Genomic DNA, 19192 nt, shown 5'->3' on the forward strand with positions numbered 1-19192 from the left:
TAGACTTTTTGGTTGTCCAGAACATATTAGCGAGTTGCTTGTGAGTACCTAGTGATTCTTTGCAGGCGAAGACTAGAAAAGCAGGTCCATGTCAAAATTATCAGTTTCAGAGCTGTTATCAAAATTTTTTACTTTAATAATTATATAGGTATCAAATTTTGCTTTTGGTACTGAAGCTCATGGGCAAATCAAATTTAACTCGGGTTTTGCTGGCATTTTCAGCTGTCTATGTATCAGAATGTTTGCACAGCTGAATATTTTGCTTTTTTTGGATCAGTCAAAAGCAGATCTATACCGTTTCAGACTAGACGCAAAGTATGAAACAGTTATTTTCGTTATGGTTTCTTATTTTCATCAAATACTGAGATATTCCAATTCAATATGAAATATCAAGCCAAAATGAGATCATTCATAGATTGATGAAAACTGAGCAGTTAAAAAAATTGAATGATGTGTTGGAATACCCAGCCGCTTCCATAAGTTATAAAAGCTTGCAAGACTGCCTGACAGTTCCTAACATATCAAAAAACCTTCATCTTCTAATCAGAAATCCATCACATTTTTCATGTCAACTTTTGGAAAAATTTATCCACATTTCGGGCTCAATTTGACCAAATTGGACTGTTGACCCATTGCTCTAGGTTTAAGGTTTCAGGTTTACGTCATAGTCAAAGAATTAAAGCTGTGCACTTCAGGGCGCAATAATAGCCAAAGAATATCAACAGTCTACGTTTTCTTAACAAAATTCAGGTTGATGGTTGCGCAGCGTTTGGAGACAAGAGTTTGAAGACTTAAAAATTGATTAAAAATTGACAAAGTACAGCACAGATCTGATGTTTTTTGAACTCAAATCGATTAATAACTTTTTCTGCAGAAGGCAGTTCGATGACCCGTTTAAGACTGGATGCTTATCACGTGTTTCACCAGTATAGCTATTGCGATAGCAGTTTCTAAATAACTACGTGAATGTGCAATACATATGCAGCTTGTTTTTGCACATGATTTTATAGCAAATTGGGTGTTAATACATAGTTAAAACAGGCTCATACAAGAGAAGCATGTTTATATCAATTATGGCAGTTTCGGTGCTGTTATCAAATTTTGATTTATTTGATACAAACATGAGCAAGAAATCTCATTTTTGCTACTGGAACATTTTCACCCTCTTTTCGTTGAATTGTTCAAATTTTCAATCGATGGGAAATTCAAAAATAAATCTTAGTTTCAACGAGCTTTGTGTGCTTTTTAGCTGTTTGTGTATCAGAACGTTTTTTATGCGACTGATGGGTAGGCTATTTGTTTGATGTTCCAAACAAAATGAGGTCCATGCTTCAGATTATAGGCAACCGTATACCAAATTGAAAAAAAATTAGTTTTGCTTTAAGTTTTGTTTTAGTCAAATTCTAAGGTTCTCAAATTTTGAAAGGCAATTTGAATTGAAATGAATCAGGCTTTTAGCGTAGATTTTGCAAAATTAAAATGTAAGACGTGTCACAAATCGTAAGCTAACAAATTTGAGTGACATCTTGCAGTACCCATTCCCCTCCACATGTTATAAAATCCTCAGGACTGCTGCATTTTCCGACCAATTAAAAAAATCTTTATCTTCTGAAGATAAAATCAAACCAGGTCTCAAGTCGGCATTTGAATAAATTTCATCCGCTCATCGGGATTAACATCACTAGAGTCGACTATTGATCAAATTTTAAGCAAGTTTAAGTTATCTCTCAATTGAACTTTTTGAGGTCTTTCTGCGACAAATATGGTTAGAAGCCTTCGATGTTGATTACTTTTGTTTCGAAGATTAATCAATTAATCTTCCTTTCTGGTCAATTACCGCCAATCACATTTGTTGCATCAGGATTTTTTCTACAAACTTGTGCTGTTAATTTTTTCTCCATCGACAATTTTCACAGCACCGAGAGCAGCATCAGCGGCGACACTAGTAGTAGCTTATTCAGAATAATCGGAATATTTGTCATGAAGTACAAGGTTTTCAGAAATAAAAGCTTCAAATGAGCAAACATGTGCTGAGCATGAGTTTTTTCATGTTTTTTTTGAAGAAACATTTATTCTCATCACGAACTCTTGGGTTGAAAACGGCAAAAAATCAAGTGACTTTTCATAAATTCTGTAAAACATTTTAAATGCTATTGATTGTCAATTTTTTAGAGTTGTAGCACTGTCAGTATTTGTATTTGCTTGTAACAGAACTTTTTAAAAACTTCTGCTTTCATGAAAGTGTGCGATAAAAACTTCAAAAAAAATTAAATAACTCTCTATAACGATTTTTTATTAGGTCGATGGGTTTGTTGTTTCAAGATGGAATGAGATTTTTGGCGTTTTTTTTTCGAAGGAACTTTCTCAAATGTATTTTTTAATTTTTCGTTGTGGGATAGAACATTGTTCAAGAATCAAACTTACAAAATTGCCAAGAATAATTGCCAAGAAGTTGAAATTTTTTTGAATTAGCATATCACACACTTTCAAACAAACTGATTGTTAAGTAAAAAATCTGTTAGAAGCAATATCCATCCTTCACTGGAAAAAAAATAAAACCTAAAAATTTCTTAAACACCGCCTGGTTAGAACCAGCTCAAAACGAATATTTAATATTACCAATTATATTCCTGTTAACTATCACTTTAAAATAATTAGAACTAACATGATCCATGACTATTCATGATCCATGATTAAAACTTTTAATAACTTGTAAGGCTGAAACTATTTAAAGTTTCAGCTTGAGAAAAATAAATTTAACTTAGAAAGCAGTTGTTGTTCCTCTCCTCTAGCCGCGCAAGAATACCAGTATATACTAGATCTACTTAGACTACGAAATATAAGAGTAAGATTAGGATCGGTATTAGAATAAGAAGTTGCACAATTCTATCCGGCCGAAAATAAGATAGCGTTACGAACGTTCGAAATTTTTCTAGGACCAAGCCACCCCGGACTCAAACTCAGTGCATTAAATAGCTCATTTTTTACCATTGAGCAAGTGTTAAAACAAGCATTTAACAGTTATTCAAGATCTGTTTAGGTTAAAACGATAAGGAGTGACTATAACTATGAAATACCTCACCTCGAAAATTGGTGGAGTGATTCGAGCGAACTAAGGTACGTAATTCTACGGGAAAGTTTACCATCTTAGCAAAATTAAATGAGTAGTTTATGCTTTAATTGAAGTTAAAAAAAATTTTTGAACAAAAATTGAACTTTTCTTTTTTAAGTATTCAATAAAAAAAATAGTAGAGCTATTAGCGCAATACAAGTTTGATGCTAAACTGGTAGCTTCTGTTTCAATGATAAAGGCTATTAGAAAACGTTCTGTGTGAAGAACTTTAAAATTTCAATCAAATCTCAAGACAAGACACGATACCAGAGTTTTGATGGAAAATCTTTTAAATCGGGAAAACTTTTCTTGTTATGTTCATTTTGACGAACAGTTTTTTCTGAAAAAAAAACATAAAAAGTCAAACTTTATGGCCATTTTCGACGAAAGAATGTGAGTAATTAGGAAAAAAACTCATTGAGTTTTTTTTCACCTGCCTTATAAGAGTGCAAAACTTCAGACTGATTCGACTGCCCTTCAGTGGGTATCCGATAATATTTTTATCAATTGAATTTTGTAGAGAGGAGAGTATATCAAACGTTAAATTGTAAGTGCTGTAACCAATCACAAAATACGGTCCCAAAATTATCATCTAAGATCACCAGCGGATTTAGGGGGTGGGGGAGTCCACCCCATTCAGGGAATCGACTCTTTGCCGACCCAATGGGTCACCCGTTTTACTATTTTGAGGTAATCAGTTTTCGCTTAACGATTCAAAAAATTCTAAAGACACCTTTGAAGTAAAAGTATACTAAATTTTTAGGGAGGAACGCACGCCGAAAAAACACAATTTTTTGGTCAGAAATTTCCAAAAATTTGCCTACGGCGAAGAAAATTTGGTTGAAATGGGGCCTTTATTCTGATTTGAGAGTGCTCAGAAAATCAATTTGGTCGATCGAAGAAAATCACGACTGGAGAAAATCCTAGATCCGCCCCTGAACAATATCACTGGTAAAGTTACTTTAAAGGGGAACATTTTGCAATTAAATGCACTCCAAAATAGAATTTTTGCATATGTATTATTTGAAAAGTTTGCATTGTTGAAAAAACTTGCAAAAAATTAACTTCTGCTTTAATTTTCAATGCATATTTTTTTTGTCTCAATATCTGATCTGAAGAAGAAAAACCACAAAAAAAAAATTGTTTCTTGATTTTCTTCGAAAGTCGCAGCAAGAATTATATCAAATTTTGTCCTTTTTTGCTTCAGCAATTACTAAAAAAAATTGAAAGCTTTTGTAAATTCAAAAATTTTCGAATCACTTGCAGTAACTTTTTAAATTACAAAAAAATATCAAAGTTTAAAGCAATGACACCACTCCAAAAAATACTTCAAAAGTTGTATCTTATTTGAAATCAATTTTCAAAATAGAAAATTGGTGTCTTCTAAATACTGTTCAATTTCAGTGAATTTTTTAGCTTAAACTTAATAAAAGTTAAGTTCAATTTTTTTTCAGTTTTGTTTCAATCTTTGGATATAATTGACTATCACTAAATTTCTAATTTGAAAGTTTATTTTTGGGTAACACATACAATACGTAATTGAAATTTTGTACTTATAATTTGAAAGCCGCATAAGGAATTGAAGCAAGGAAAAACGATCAAAAAAACTATTTTTTTTAAAAATTATAAGTTTTGATAGTTTTGCACAAAAATTGTCCCTTACATTCTGAAGCATGCTCCTCAATTTCTTATGCTTTATCAAAATCAATTATATGGTACGAGGTATGAACTTTACCTGAGTATGAGAGGTGATTTGTGATACTTTGCAGAAGCCGCTGACGTCAACTTTCGTATTGATTTCATCAAATCATTTTACAAAAAAGTTTGTGCAAAACTTAATTAGTTTTCGCAAAGTTTTGTTGAGAGAAGACTGCTAGTATACCAAGGCAAAGCCAAGAATGTTCCGGCCTCACTTAAGGCCAATTAATTTTTTTTATTGAATGATGGACAAAATTTTTATCTTCAATTTTTCTTCATTCTATCCCCCACACGCTACGTAAAATACCAAGGGTGTGTTTTGCGTGCGATAATGAATATGATTAAATTGCTGGCCTCAATTTAAGTTTAGAACGCCTAAATTCACTCGTTACGCTTGTTATATGTACGCAATATAACGCATTTAATTATCCCAAATTGGCCAAATTAGCAATTTTTGAACGCCCGTAACTTCATTACGAACAATCACAGGGAAAATATCTTTTCAAATTGGTATAAAAAATTTCCGTCAAAAACGCTTGGTTAGCAAGTAGAAAAAATAATATCAGTTACTGAAAAAAAATAAACCACATCAGGCTTATTATTCTGCACTTTCTTCAAAAGTCGGTATAAGAAAACTTGTTAGAACCAACGACTGTTTTCTTTCCGTGTAAATTGTAAAGTTGATTTTTTTTGAATAAAAAAACTTTTTCAAAACTTTGTGCAACTTGAATCGATCGACAATTATACAAACTATCTATTATAATTAGGTTCATTTTTCTTTCTTTGGCATCGTAAGATTACCACAGTTAGCCATTATAAGACGTACAGCATCGATGAAAGTAGAAAATTTGCACAATAGGGTAAGTCTTTTTTTAATTTTAAAAAATATCGGTAAGAAAATAATTCATCACGAATATACTTAAAGAAAACTGAAAACTGATTGCCGTCAAAATGATTTGTTTCAATATTGTTGACTTAACTTAATATACACGACCAATTCCAGTTTGAGACTTAGAAATTTTTTACCTTAAATTGAAACAAATTTATCAATATCATTGACAAACTTTCAACATTCTAGATAACTTCTTGTAAATATTTCTAAGCTATAGCAAGACCTGGTGACAATTTTCAAAGCCATGTAAATTTACTTAAAAGTTTTGCAGGCAAAAAATTATTTTGAATTGAACCACATCATACCTTGGAGTATAATAGATTCTCATCAAAAAGTTTCAGTTCGACTGTCAAATATAGTCTGTTTTAAAATTTACTCAAGCAAAAATAAAGCGTTACTTTCGTCAAAATTTCAAGCAATAGCTCAAAATACCTCAAACTAGAAGGTTTTTTTAGAAGCAAATATTTTCAAACAATTGTCCAATAGTTCACCTTGGAAAATTTGCAATAGACTATTTATAGACTACTAGCAGTCTAACACTTGGCACTTTGATCATTGGTTTGTACAAAGTTGCTGCAATTCTGATTTTTCTTATATAAAACTTTTGTAAGATTGAAATCGGCTCTCCTTAAAAAATAGAGGAAAACAAGACTCCTCGTTTCAAGTCAAGGCCATAGATTTTTGTCTTAAAGTGTAAGGAGTCGTTCTCATTAGATCGAATTCAAAATAAAAGATCTTATCCCCACACGCTATTCAAAAATACAAAATGATGCAATTAGCTTCTAATAGTGCTTTGTCAAACTCTAATAGCTTGCCTCAAGTCAATTTGGAGCGAGTTTAGAGTTGGATTCAACCGCTACTTGCGGGCGTTAGTAGCACGAAATGTCTCGCAGAAAAACTGTCCCAAACTAACCAAACGGTATCTTTCAAACCTATGTAGCTTTCTTTAAAAAAAAATCAGATAAAATATCGATCTAAATTTGAACAGAAGACATCTATAACTCTCTGGTGGGACGAGGAACTGCAATAAAATGACTTTAAAAAATCAAAATTTTTTTGAACAAAAAACCATACCCAGTGGAAATATTCAATCTTCTCATCGATAATTGGGTTAAAAAGGCAACTCTTATCAAGCATACTCAGACCATTCATTGAACACCTGCGGTAGTTTTTGCCTAAATTGATGATTTTGAACTTTTGTCGGCAAATTTTCCTGTTGGCAAGAACGCATTGTTTTTTTTTTCGCAAAAACGGATTTACAAGTACAAAGTGATATTTTTCTCATCTGGTAATGCAGTTTTCGGATCAAGTAATTTGTCTAACCCCAATCGAGGTGCTCGATTTATGTCTCGACTTTCTCGACCAAAAATTGGTATGTCTCGACTTTCTCGACCAAACATCGGTATGTTTCGACTTTCTCGATCAAGTTTTGGTATGTTTCAACTTTTTCGACCCAACCAAAAAATATGTTCGTTTTTGTTTGACCTTGCATATTTATGTTTCGACTTTCACGACTGGGATTTTTAAAAACTTTTTTTTGTTTTTTCGACACCGCATAGATGTAATTCAACTTTTTTGAGAAAAAAATGGGTATTTTTTGACGGTTTCGACTTCCTCGACGAACAAAAAAATCTCTAAAATTTGTTTGATCTATCTCAGATTTGCTTCAAGCGAGCGCTAAAACTTGTTTTGCCATGTTTGTTTTTTATTGTAAATCATTGTTGTCAGTTGAACCAGCATTGTATACACGAGCTAATTAAAAGGGCGGTGATCCCCGTCTGAAATAAAGCAACTGAAACTCTCGGTTTGACGTCTATACAAGAAAAAGGCCTATCAGACAACATCAAATATAGAAACTATGAAAATATGCTTATCATGCAGTTTCCAATTGTAACTAACTATATGAGAAGCATTTAAAAATCTTTTCGAAGGTATTTTTAAATTGGCTCGAAACCTAAAAACGATTTGAAGTTTTAGCCCCTAGGTGAGTTAGAATGTTTATCCTTTAAGTAACTGTTTTAAAAAAAACTCCGACTGATATTTTAATGATGTATTAAAATTTCATCGTGGTAAAGTTGTATCTTATTTGAAATCAATTTTCGAAATAGAAAATTGGTGTCTTCTAAAGACTGTTCAATTTCAGTGAATTTTTTCGCTTAAATTTAATAAAAGTTAAGTTCAAATTTTTTTTCAGTTTTGTTTCAATCTTTGGATATAATTGACCATCACTAAATTTCTAATTTGAAAGTTTTTTTTTGGGTAACACATACAATACGTAATTGAAATTTTGTACTTATAATTTGAAAGCCGCATAAGGAATTGGAGCAAGGAAAAACGATCAAAAAAACTATTTTTTTTTAAAATTATAAGTTTTGATAGTTTTGCACAAAAAGTGTACCTTACATTCTGAAGCATGCTCCTCAATTTCTTATGCTTTGTGAAAAATAATTATATGGTACGAGGTATGAACTTTACCTGAGTATGAGAGGTGATTTGTGATACTTTGCAGAAGCCGCTGACGTCAACTTCCGTATTGATTTCATCAAATCATTTTACAAAAAAGTTTGTGCAAAATTTAATTAGTTTTCGCAAAGTTTTGTTGAGAGAAGACTGCTAGTATACCAAGGCAAAGCCAAGAATGTTCCGGCCTCACTTAAGGCCAATTAATTTTTTTTATTGAATGATGGACAAAATTTTTATCTTCAATTTTTCTTCATTCTATCCCCCACACGCTACGTAAAATACCAAGGGTGTGTTTTGCGTGCGATAATGAATATGATTAAATTGCTGGCCTCAATTTAAGTTTAGAACGCCTAAATTCACTCGTTACGCTTGTTATATGTACGCAATATAACGCATTTAATTATCCCAAATTGGCCAAATTAGCAATTTTTGAACGCCCGTAACTTCATTACGAACAATCACAGGGAAAATATCTTTTCAAATTGGTATAAAAAATTTCCGTCAAAAACGCTTGGTTAGCAAGTAGAAAAAATAATATCAGTTACTGAAAAAAAATAAACCACATCAGGCTTATTATTCTGCACTTTCTTCAAAAGTCGGTATAAGAAAACTTGTTAGAACCAACGACTGTTTTCTTTCCGTGTAAATTGTAAAGTTGATTTTTTTTGAATAAAAAAACTTTTTCAAAACTTTGTGCAACTTGAATCGATCGACAAATATACAAACTATCTATTATAATTAGGTTCATTTTTCTTTCTTTGGCATCGTAAGATTACCAGAGTTAGCCATTATAAGACGTACAGCATCGATGAAAGTAGAAAATTTGCACAATAGGGTAAGTCTTTTTTTAATTTTAAAAAATATCGGTAAGAAAATAATTCATCACGAATATACTTAAAGAAAACTGAAAACTGATTGCCGTCAAAATGATTTGTTTCAATATTGTTGACTTAACTTAATATACACGACCAATTCCAGTTTGAGACTTAGAATTTGTTTACCTTAAATTGAAACAAATTTATCAATATCAATGACGAACTTTCAACATTCTAGATAACTTCTTGTAAATATTTCTAAGCTATAGCAAGACCTGGTGACAATTTTCAAAGCCATGTAAATTTACTTAAAAGTTTTGCAGGCAAAAAATTATTTTGAATTGAACCACATCATACCTTGGAGTATAATAGATTCTCATCAAAAAGTTTCAGTTCGACTGTCAAATATAGTCTGTTTTAAAATTTACCCAAGCAAAAATAAAGCGTTACTTTCGTCAAAATTTCAAGCAATAGCTCAAAATACCTCAAAGTAGAAGGATTTTTTAGAAGCAAATATGTTCAAACAATTGTCCCATAATTCACTTTAGAAAATTTGCAATAGACTATTTATAGACTACTAGCAGTCTAACACTCGGCACTTTGATCATTGGTTTGTACAAAGTTGCTGCAATTCTGTTTTTTCTTATATAAAACTTTTGTAAGATTCAAATCGGCTCTCCTTAGAAAATAGAGGTAAACAAGACTCCTCGTTTCAAGTCAAGGCCATAGATTTTTGTCTTAAAGTGTAAGGGGTCGTTCTCATTAGATCGAATTCAAAATAAAAGATCTTATCCCCACACGCTATTCAAAAATACAAAATGATGCAATTAGCTTCTAATAGTGCTTTGTCAAACTCTAATAGCTTGCCTCAAGTCAATTTGGAGCGAGTTTAGAGTTGGATTCAACCGCTACTTGCGGGCGTTAGTAGCACGAAATGTCTCGCAGAAAAACTGTCCCAAACTAGCCAAACGGTATCTTTCAAACCTATGTTGCTTTCTTTAAAAAAAATTCAGATGAAATATCGATCTAAATTTGAACAGAAGACATCTATAACTCTCTGGTGGGACGAGGAACTGCAATAAAATGACTTTAAAAAATCCAAATTTATTTGAACAAAAAACAATACCCAGTGGAAATATTCAATCTTCTCATCGATAATTGGATTAAAAAGACAACTCTTATCAAGCATACTCAGACCATTCATTGAACACCTGCGGTAGTTTTTGCCTAAATTGATGATTTTGAACTTTTGTCGGCAAATTTTCCTGTTGGCAAGAACGCATTGTTTTTTTTCGCAAAAACGGATTTACAAGTTCAAAGTGATATTTTTCTCATCTGGTAATGCAGTTTTTGGATCAAGTAATTTGTCTAACCCCAGTCGAGGTGCTCGATTTATGTCTCGACTTTCTCGACCAAAAATTGGTATGTCTCAACTTTCTCGACCAAACATCGGTATGTTTCGACTTTCTCGATCAAGTTTTGGTATGTTTCAACTTTTTCGACCCAACCAAAAAATATGTTCGTTATTGTTTGACCTTGCATATTTATGTTTCGACTTTCTCGACTGTCATTTTTAAAAACTTTTTTTTTGTTTTTTCGACACCGCATAGATATAATTCAACTTTTTTGAGAAAAAAATGGGTATTTTTTGACGGTTTCGACTTCCTCGACGAACAAAAAAATCTCTAAAATTTGTTTGATCTATCTCAGATTTGCTTCAAGCGAGCGCTAAAACTTATTTTGCCATGCTTGTTTTTTATTGTAAATCATTGTTGTCAGTTGAACCAGCATTGTATACACGAGCTAATTAAAAGGGCGGTGATCCCCGTCTGAAATAAAGCAAATGAAACTCTCGGTTTGACGTCTATACAAGAAAAAGGCCTATCAGACAACATCAAATATAGACACTATGAAAGTATGCTTATCATACAGTTTCCAATTGTAACTAACTATATGAGAAGCATTTAAAAATCTTTTCGAGTGTATTTTTAAATTGGTTTGAAACCTAAAAACGATTTGAAGTTTTAGCCCCTAGGTGAGTTAGAATGTTTATCCTTTAAGTAACTGTTTTAAAAAAAAACTCCGACTGATATTTTAATGATGTATTGAAATTTCATCGTGGTGTTTTTCAGCTTTTTGTTTTTGAGGAGTCGATTTTATCGTTGTCCCTACAATTTAGCCATCGTTTTTGGGTCCTGTTTGTCGGTCTTCTCGTGGTGGTCCTGTATCTAATCTAGCTAACTGCACATCAAAAACAAGTTTATCAGGGATTATTCTGCGATTTGCATCTATCGTTTAGTTGTGCCAATAATAAATCCAAAAAAAGCATTTTTGGGTCCGTTTTTTGACTTTTCGCTCTGTTTCAACCTATGTTTTGATCTATTTTCTGACTTTGCTCGTTTTATGTTTCGACTGTGCTCGATTTATGTTACGACTGTTTTCGACCTATGCTTTGACTTTGCTCGATTCATTTTTTGACTGTTCTCAACATATATTTCGACTTTAGGTGACCTATATCTATATTTCGACCACCCGGGTTGAGGTTTATGTTTCGACCACTTTATATTTTGACAGTCTCGACCAAAAGTTGGTATGTTTCGATCATCTTGACAGCAAAAATTTTGCTCGACTGTGCTCGACCCTAGCAAAACAAATTTAGCTCGACCAAAAAAATGTAATTCGACCGTGGGAGACAAAAAACATGCTCATTCGTGCTCGACACAAGCAAGATAGTTTGCGACTGTCTCCAACTCAAAGACTGTGTGCGACCGTACTCAGGTGCTCGAGCATGATGGAGGTGATCGAGCCGGTTCTGCTCGAATCATGATTCAACAAAACCGATCGAACCATGTCCATTTTCGACTCTCTGAGTCGATGTTTGTAATTTCTTGACGTTTTGAGTCAAGTCAAGTCCTTTTTACTTTTTTTAATTTAACATGAAATTTTGTGACTATCTGAGGTCTTTTAGCTTCATTATTTTGCTCATGTCCTTAAGTTGGTTGGTTCAATTGATTCGTTAATGTCTCAGTTTACTGCCCTAAATTACTCGCAAACAGAAATATTTTAGTAATTTTCAAAAATTGAAACTTTACTGGTGATTTGTGGTTAACTCATGTAGCATGGCTTCATTTTGTTGCTAATGTCTTAAGATTTTACAGCTTCGCCTGATGCTTCATTTTTTTGCTCTCACTTGCATCCGAACTGAAAATCATTTTTAATTTTCAAACAGTTTCTTGTACTGAAAAACTGAATTTTGTTCTGATAATTCTTGGATCTTGTTCCCAATGCATCTTTGCAGATGACATTAATTTCAAATCTTCAAAAATTATATTATGTGTTTTTTTTTTCGGCGTCCGCAGCCCCATGATTTTTCTAAACCTAAATTTTTTTGTGACACTTTTCAGAATTTGCGGTCTGTTTTTTTTTGTACAGGAAATTTTTTCAGATTATTTGTCAGATTATTTTTGGACTTGTGAAATGCTAATTTTGCAAGCGCAAATAGTCTGACTGGCGTTTTTTTTCCAACCTGGGTATGTATTTTATCAAATTATGTTTCCACTCGAAGTGTGCTCGAAGTATGTTTCGATCGTGTTCCAGGGGTGCTTCGACTGCGCTCTGTTTCGACCGTGTTTCGACCGACTTATGTTTCGACCGTGCTTGCCTAATGTTGTGGCTGTGCTCGACCTATCTTTCGACTTTTCGGCCAAAATTGGGTATGTTTCGACTGTCTCCACCTAAGTGTCGACTGTCTCGAACTATTTTTTGACTTGCTCGACCTATGTTTCAACTTTTTCGACCAAAATCAGGTACATTTCGACTTTTTGACATATGTTTCGTTTTTTTTTCGACCTGTGTTTCGACTTTCTCGACCTATGTTTCGACTTTCTCGATCAAAATTAGGTATGTTTTGTCTTCGCGCTCGACTTAAAACTGCTTCTCGATCGCAGAATATCAGTCGCAAAACTGCAATTGGCCGACTTTTAAAGTCAAAACTTAAGTACCTCGACCCGTGAAACTCAACCTGGAAAAGTTTTTGAGCCTTATTTTTTCGTCTCTTACACTACGAGATAACAGAAAACTGGTGAATAGGACGCATTAATTATCCAAAAGTTGTCAAACTGGCTATTTCTAAAACTTAAAAATTTTTAAAATGACTAAAAGTCTAAATTTAGGTGTCATAAAAAATTGACTTCTTCAAGCTCTATAAAAATTCCCTCAAAAACTGCTATACAAAGAGTCGGAGATTTTCTGGATAAAAAATCCACCCAACACAGTTATTTGGTCAATCGCTGTTTTGAAAAGTCGGAACAAATAAAAACTTGTTTTCAAAATGAGGTAAGCTTACAGAAAATGGAGGTAATGGAACCTGATCTAAACTACATTTTATGATTGGATAATTTAGATATTTTACCAATGTAAAGTATTTAATATTAACCAATCATGATCCATCTAACTAACAACCCACTTATTTGTAAGTGCTGAAGTTACTTGTAACTTCAGCACCAGAGAGATTTGAATTTAACTTAGAAATTAGTTGGACTCTCCCGAGCACTTCAGCAGCCGCAATAAACCAGTATACCCTAGATCTATTGAGCCTAGCAGAGACTAGTTAAACAACCTGAGACTAGATAGTATAAGAGTAAGATTAGGATCGGTATTAGACTAAGAAGTTGCACGAATCTATCCGGCCGAAAATAAGATAGCGTGACGAGCAGACGGTGTACCCTATCCGAAATTACTCTATGAGTTAACCAACTCGGTCCTAACTCATCTGGTGCGACCATAAGTCTCGAACAAGACCTTAATAGATTAGAATTAACCAAAATAGATTAGAAATTAGACAAAAACATTTACAAAATGTTATACGACAATAATTTAATCGAAATGTCTCTACGACTCAATAGATCAGAGCCAATATTCCGAACCATAACAGAACTACCCGGAATTGGAAGAAGACCTCGAACCAGAGACGACATACGACAAAGTAGAAACTTGCCATATAGCTATATGATAGTTAGGCAAAAACCAGAACAAACTTTTATATTTAGAATACTACTGGCAATGAATTTAGATTTTCATTTGCAAACCTAAAATTTTGAAGTCAATCTTCAAAATCATTTCAGGCGCTAAACAAAATTATTAATATACAATAACGATTGATAAAAAGATCTAAGATCGTTTTCCTAAAATTCTGCAGTAATATACAAAACATGTTTGAAAAATATTTATTGAAAAATAAAAAATAAAAATTAGTAGCATGACAATAAATGGTTAGTAATCATAAATCATCCTGTTGTTCCAGCTCCATCATCTAAAACATAACAGCAATCATAAACCCACTAACATCATCAAAACACTAAATCTTTCCTTTACACACATTTAAAAATTTATTAAAACTTAAATTCACTTAATTTTAAAACCAGATCATCAAGGCTTATCCTTGGATCTTAAATCATTTTCTACTTAATTAAATTTCAAATTTGATCATCAAGGCTTATCCTTGGATCAAACAGAACAACTTTGTTCTCCCCCACCCACTTAATTAGTGTCTAACGACCTCAAACGTCGATTCACTACCCAACCCTTTCTAAAGACCCAAGACTAATAGAAATTTTTAAACAAAACTAATCATTCAAATTAGGATAAACAGTGAAGAACTTCGGTTATTCATCCTTCACTTGACCCCCCCTCTTACCAGACCCAGGATAAATCTTAGACTTAGTAAGTTTAAAATAGTATCTAACGAACTACTCGCGTTCTAATTATACCTGAACCTTGTGGATCGATTTACTATTCTCCAACCCTTGAACACAATCACTACCCCTAAGTAAGATTAAGTAAGTTAACACCTTAACTTATACTAGCCACGAGAAAGTAAAAAATCATTCTTCGGAATCGATATACTTTTCTCTCCAACCCTGAACAAACAGACCCAGGTTAGGCTAACCAAAAAATCGTAAGAACTAACAGTTTAAGAAGATAGAAACCATTTAACAACCTTTTGCATCCGTCATCCTAAACCTTATGTCATTTAAAAACCTAGGAAATAAACAAACAATCGTTTTACACAATTGTGAAATAGATAACAAAAAATACGACCTTGTAATCACACCTCATACACAAACAGTTGGATACATTCGAACAAAACGACAAACACTAAAAAGAAAAATAATAACGAAACAAAGACAAATAACACGAAAAAGATTTTCAAAAAATCGAAACGCATTTTCAGAATCAGAAACCAACAGTTTAGACGAACTTTACAAACTAAAAGAATCAATAGATAAAAATTACCCACTTCACGATCAATTATATTTCTCTGACTCAGAAACAACTTCAAATTCATCACAAAGAGGAAAAAGAAGAATAAAAAAGCAGTATAAACACAAACCAGTACATTTATACAATTGGAATCAACCAATTCGACACATTAATAATTACATATTAACAGTCATCGAACGAAAAAATGAGTTCAACGCACACCCCAGGTGACGAAACTCCAGATGATGATGAAATCTTTCCTTTTATAGTAGATGCAGATACTGATAGAGGACAACACATATTTTGTCAAAATTTACTCAAAAATTTATTTGAACCCGGAATCAGTCCATGTAAAACAGAGTTCCCAGATGTAAAAATCAAAAGACAAATCATAGACCACTACTTAAAAGATATATGCAACATAACACAACAGTATGGAATCTACTCCATAGAATTCACCTCACCAAACCATAATAATAGAATATATACAATTCAAACAGACGATCTTGATTTAGAATTTTCAAAAGTTTTTTCAGAATATATAAAAAGCATCCAATATCATAACTCACAAAGAGCAAACTCCATATTCACCAATGAAGTTTTCGCAATAATATATAGTTATATTTCGATATTAGAAAACGAAATCCCAATAACAAATGTCTCACCGACAGAAACATCTAAACATTTAAGAGTACGACATGAAATCACACTACTCTCTAGTTATTTAAACATCATTAAAGAGAATTTCACGAAAGACGACGTTTCACAACATACAAAACACGATCTACAAAAAATTTTGGCATGGTTCATAATAGATTATTTCACACACAATATTGATTTAATTGCACAAGCAAGAAAAAATTTTAGACCCCAAAACTCGAACGATGATACCGCTATCACAGAACAATCAGATTATGTTTGGGACCCCGAATGGTCTCATCCCGCATTTATAAGCTTCCCACAAACAATCTCAAGTCAAGCAATAAGTACGATATCTTACATAAGAGATTATGTAAAAGTAATACCATTAACCATTGATGCAACACCATTAAACTATAATACATTTTTACCCGATACACAAAATAATAGTTTAAACTCTACAGTTATACACAATGAAAACCTCAATGGAACTAGGAATCTTACTCAACAAGATATCCAGACACCATCACACTTCATAAATGAAGAAATTGTACACACAACAACTACACAACAAAGTATTTCACCAATACGCCCAAATTTAACAACACCAAGAAATACAAATCCTTCACAAACACAGGTAACCTTACAATCAACCGTTAAACCTTCGGTTGCCCCTAAATATTCACATATGGATTACCAAACATACAGACCCATGACAATACCATCAAAAACACGCAAAACATTCACTAGAAACAACTTTGCAGACCATAATTATAATTATACACATCCATCAAAAACATATAATCAACCACAAAGAAATTTTAACCAAAATACAAGATCTCGAAATTGGGATAACCCAATGACCCAACCTAATTCAATAAATTTCCAAACAAATCCTCCACAGGATCACAGTGAAAATTACCCATTTTTTCAACAAAATAAAAATAAAAAACAGACATCTTATCAAATGGATTATTTATCCTCAGATGATGATTTCTTACAACCAGATATATTTGCACCAAATACTCAAGAATATCGTAGACAAGGAATACAGAGAACACGTACAAATCATAGAAATTTTTCTCCACAACCAATAGATGCACAACATCAACAACCAATTCAACAACAAAATCTAATTAATACACAATCTTTTCAACCAATTCAACAACAAAATCCAATGACTGCACAATCGTATCAAGCATCACAAATGCAAAATGAAATACCACTCCCATATTATCTCCAACAACATGAAATAACAAGAAACCAACTTTCAAATTTTTCTCAAATGCCAAATGCAGCAGAATCATTACAAATGACAATGAATCCATACCTTATGGGTGGATCATCAATAACATCAAACAAACCTTTAATGGTTTTCACAGGAACAGACCCTGAATATTCTGTAGAAGATTATTTAAATGCAGTAACAGCAAACCTGATTTTAAATATTGGACCTGAACCAATTAATACGCCACTACATCAAAATTGGATACATCGACGCACAGCGTTAATACAAACAACCTTAGATGGCGCAGCCCAAAAATGGTTTTCAGTACTACCTCTAGAAATAAAATCAAACTGGAAAAGGTTTACACAGGAATTTTCAAAAATGTTTGACTCCGAAAGAAACAAACAACAACAAAGAGTTTTATGTAATGAAATTCGCAGATTACCAAACGAAACCATCAAGCAAATAGCAGTACGAATCGAAACACTAGTTCGAAAAGCATATTCATTAAATACACATGACTATAAAAACACAAAGATGACAGAAATCTTAATGATGACCTTAACACCACAATTAAGGAAAATAGCAATAAAAAAGAGAGCATCCCATCCTTCTTCAATTCGAGAACCCGATTTAGATTTTCGAAAACTAGTAGACAAATTAGAACAAGCAGAAATCACGATGAAACTAGAAGAAACGGAAAATCTGAAATTACAATACGTTAACAAAATTGAAACGACTCCCACTAATATTAATAATATACAGGAATCAGAGACAGACCTCGTTGAAAAAATCACTGAAATACTCAATATTTATGAAAAGAACCCAAACTTTAAAGGCAAACCATCTTTCAAAAAATGGTGTAATTATTGCCGACGATACGGACATAGTATTTCCGAATGTAGACAAAAACAGCAAGACAATCAAAATAAACCTCAAAAATATAAAGAACCAAATAAATCATTCTATCAATACATGAAAAAATATCAAAATCTACCGAACAAAACAGTCCACAGCAACAACAGTTCAGGAAAACCACTCCCGAACAATACAAACTATACAAGAAATCAATCACCATATAACTCAAGTTATAGAGGAAGATCACCAGAACGAAGAAACACGAATAATTCATCACAAAATCACTACAATAGACCAAATAGTCGAAATAACTACTCTAGATCAAATTCAAATACACAACGATTTGTTTCTAGATCTAATTCCCAATCAAGAAATAACTACTATCCAAACAACCAATCACGAAATTCATCATACAATAGGAATAGAAACTACTCCTATAATCGAAATAGAAGTTATTCAAACAACCGAAACCAGAATTACCCGAACAATCAATCAAGGAATAACTCATATAATAGATCGAACTATAACAGACCAAACAACAATTATCAAAACAGATCGCGAAATAATTCACAAAATCGACACTCAAGTTATAATAATCGTTATAGAAATTATTCCCAATCACCACACCGGAATAATAATAACTATAATAATTCTAATAATCGCCACAGAAGTAGTACACCTAAACATCAAAGACAAATCAATCAAGTACAATCTAACCCAGAAACAACATCAGACCCTCCAGGTATTGATGACACAGTAACTGATACGTTACAACTCAATCAAATAAACTGTACATCATCAGATTCAGAAAGTGATACTGAAAACACTCTTTCTATCAATATGATAAAAGTCGAAAATGACTATGAATCTGTCATATATGAACAACCCTTTCCATCACACATATATGAAAATCAATCAGAATTTCTTCAAAATTATTACACTACACCCATAAATTCCACACCAACGACGCAAGAAACAAATGAGATTAACACTACAAATCAAACCAATAAAAATACCAAAACAAAATGCTTGAATACAAACCACATTTATCAAAATATACAAAAAGAACAACCCAAAGAAAAAATTTGGACAATACCATTTCTCTTAGAAAGCCCAAGAAATAAAGAATTTCAACCACCAGACCTTGAAATAGATTTTTTAATTGATTCAGGAGCAGAATCAAACATAATAAACATCCCCACATGGAATGAAATAAAAACTTTACA

General features: G+C 32.7%; 1 protein-coding gene across 1 annotated transcript in view; it reads left to right on the top strand.

Moving 5' to 3' along the window:
* The first annotated feature begins 3093 nt into the window (after positions 1-3093).
* The window catches only part of LOC134842908 (integrin alpha ina-1-like), a 71779-nt gene continuing 55680 nt past the window's right edge, over positions 3094-19192 (top strand). The window contains exon 1 of the mRNA XM_063859438.1: positions 3094-3117. The gene's annotated coding sequence lies outside the window, so the exon portion shown is untranslated. The remainder of the gene's footprint in view (positions 3118-19192) is intronic.

This window comes from Symsagittifera roscoffensis, chromosome 3 (genome assembly GCF_963678635.1).
Source record: "Symsagittifera roscoffensis chromosome 3, txSymRosc1.1, whole genome shotgun sequence".
Lineage (NCBI taxonomy): Eukaryota > Metazoa > Xenacoelomorpha > Acoela > Convolutidae > Symsagittifera > Symsagittifera roscoffensis.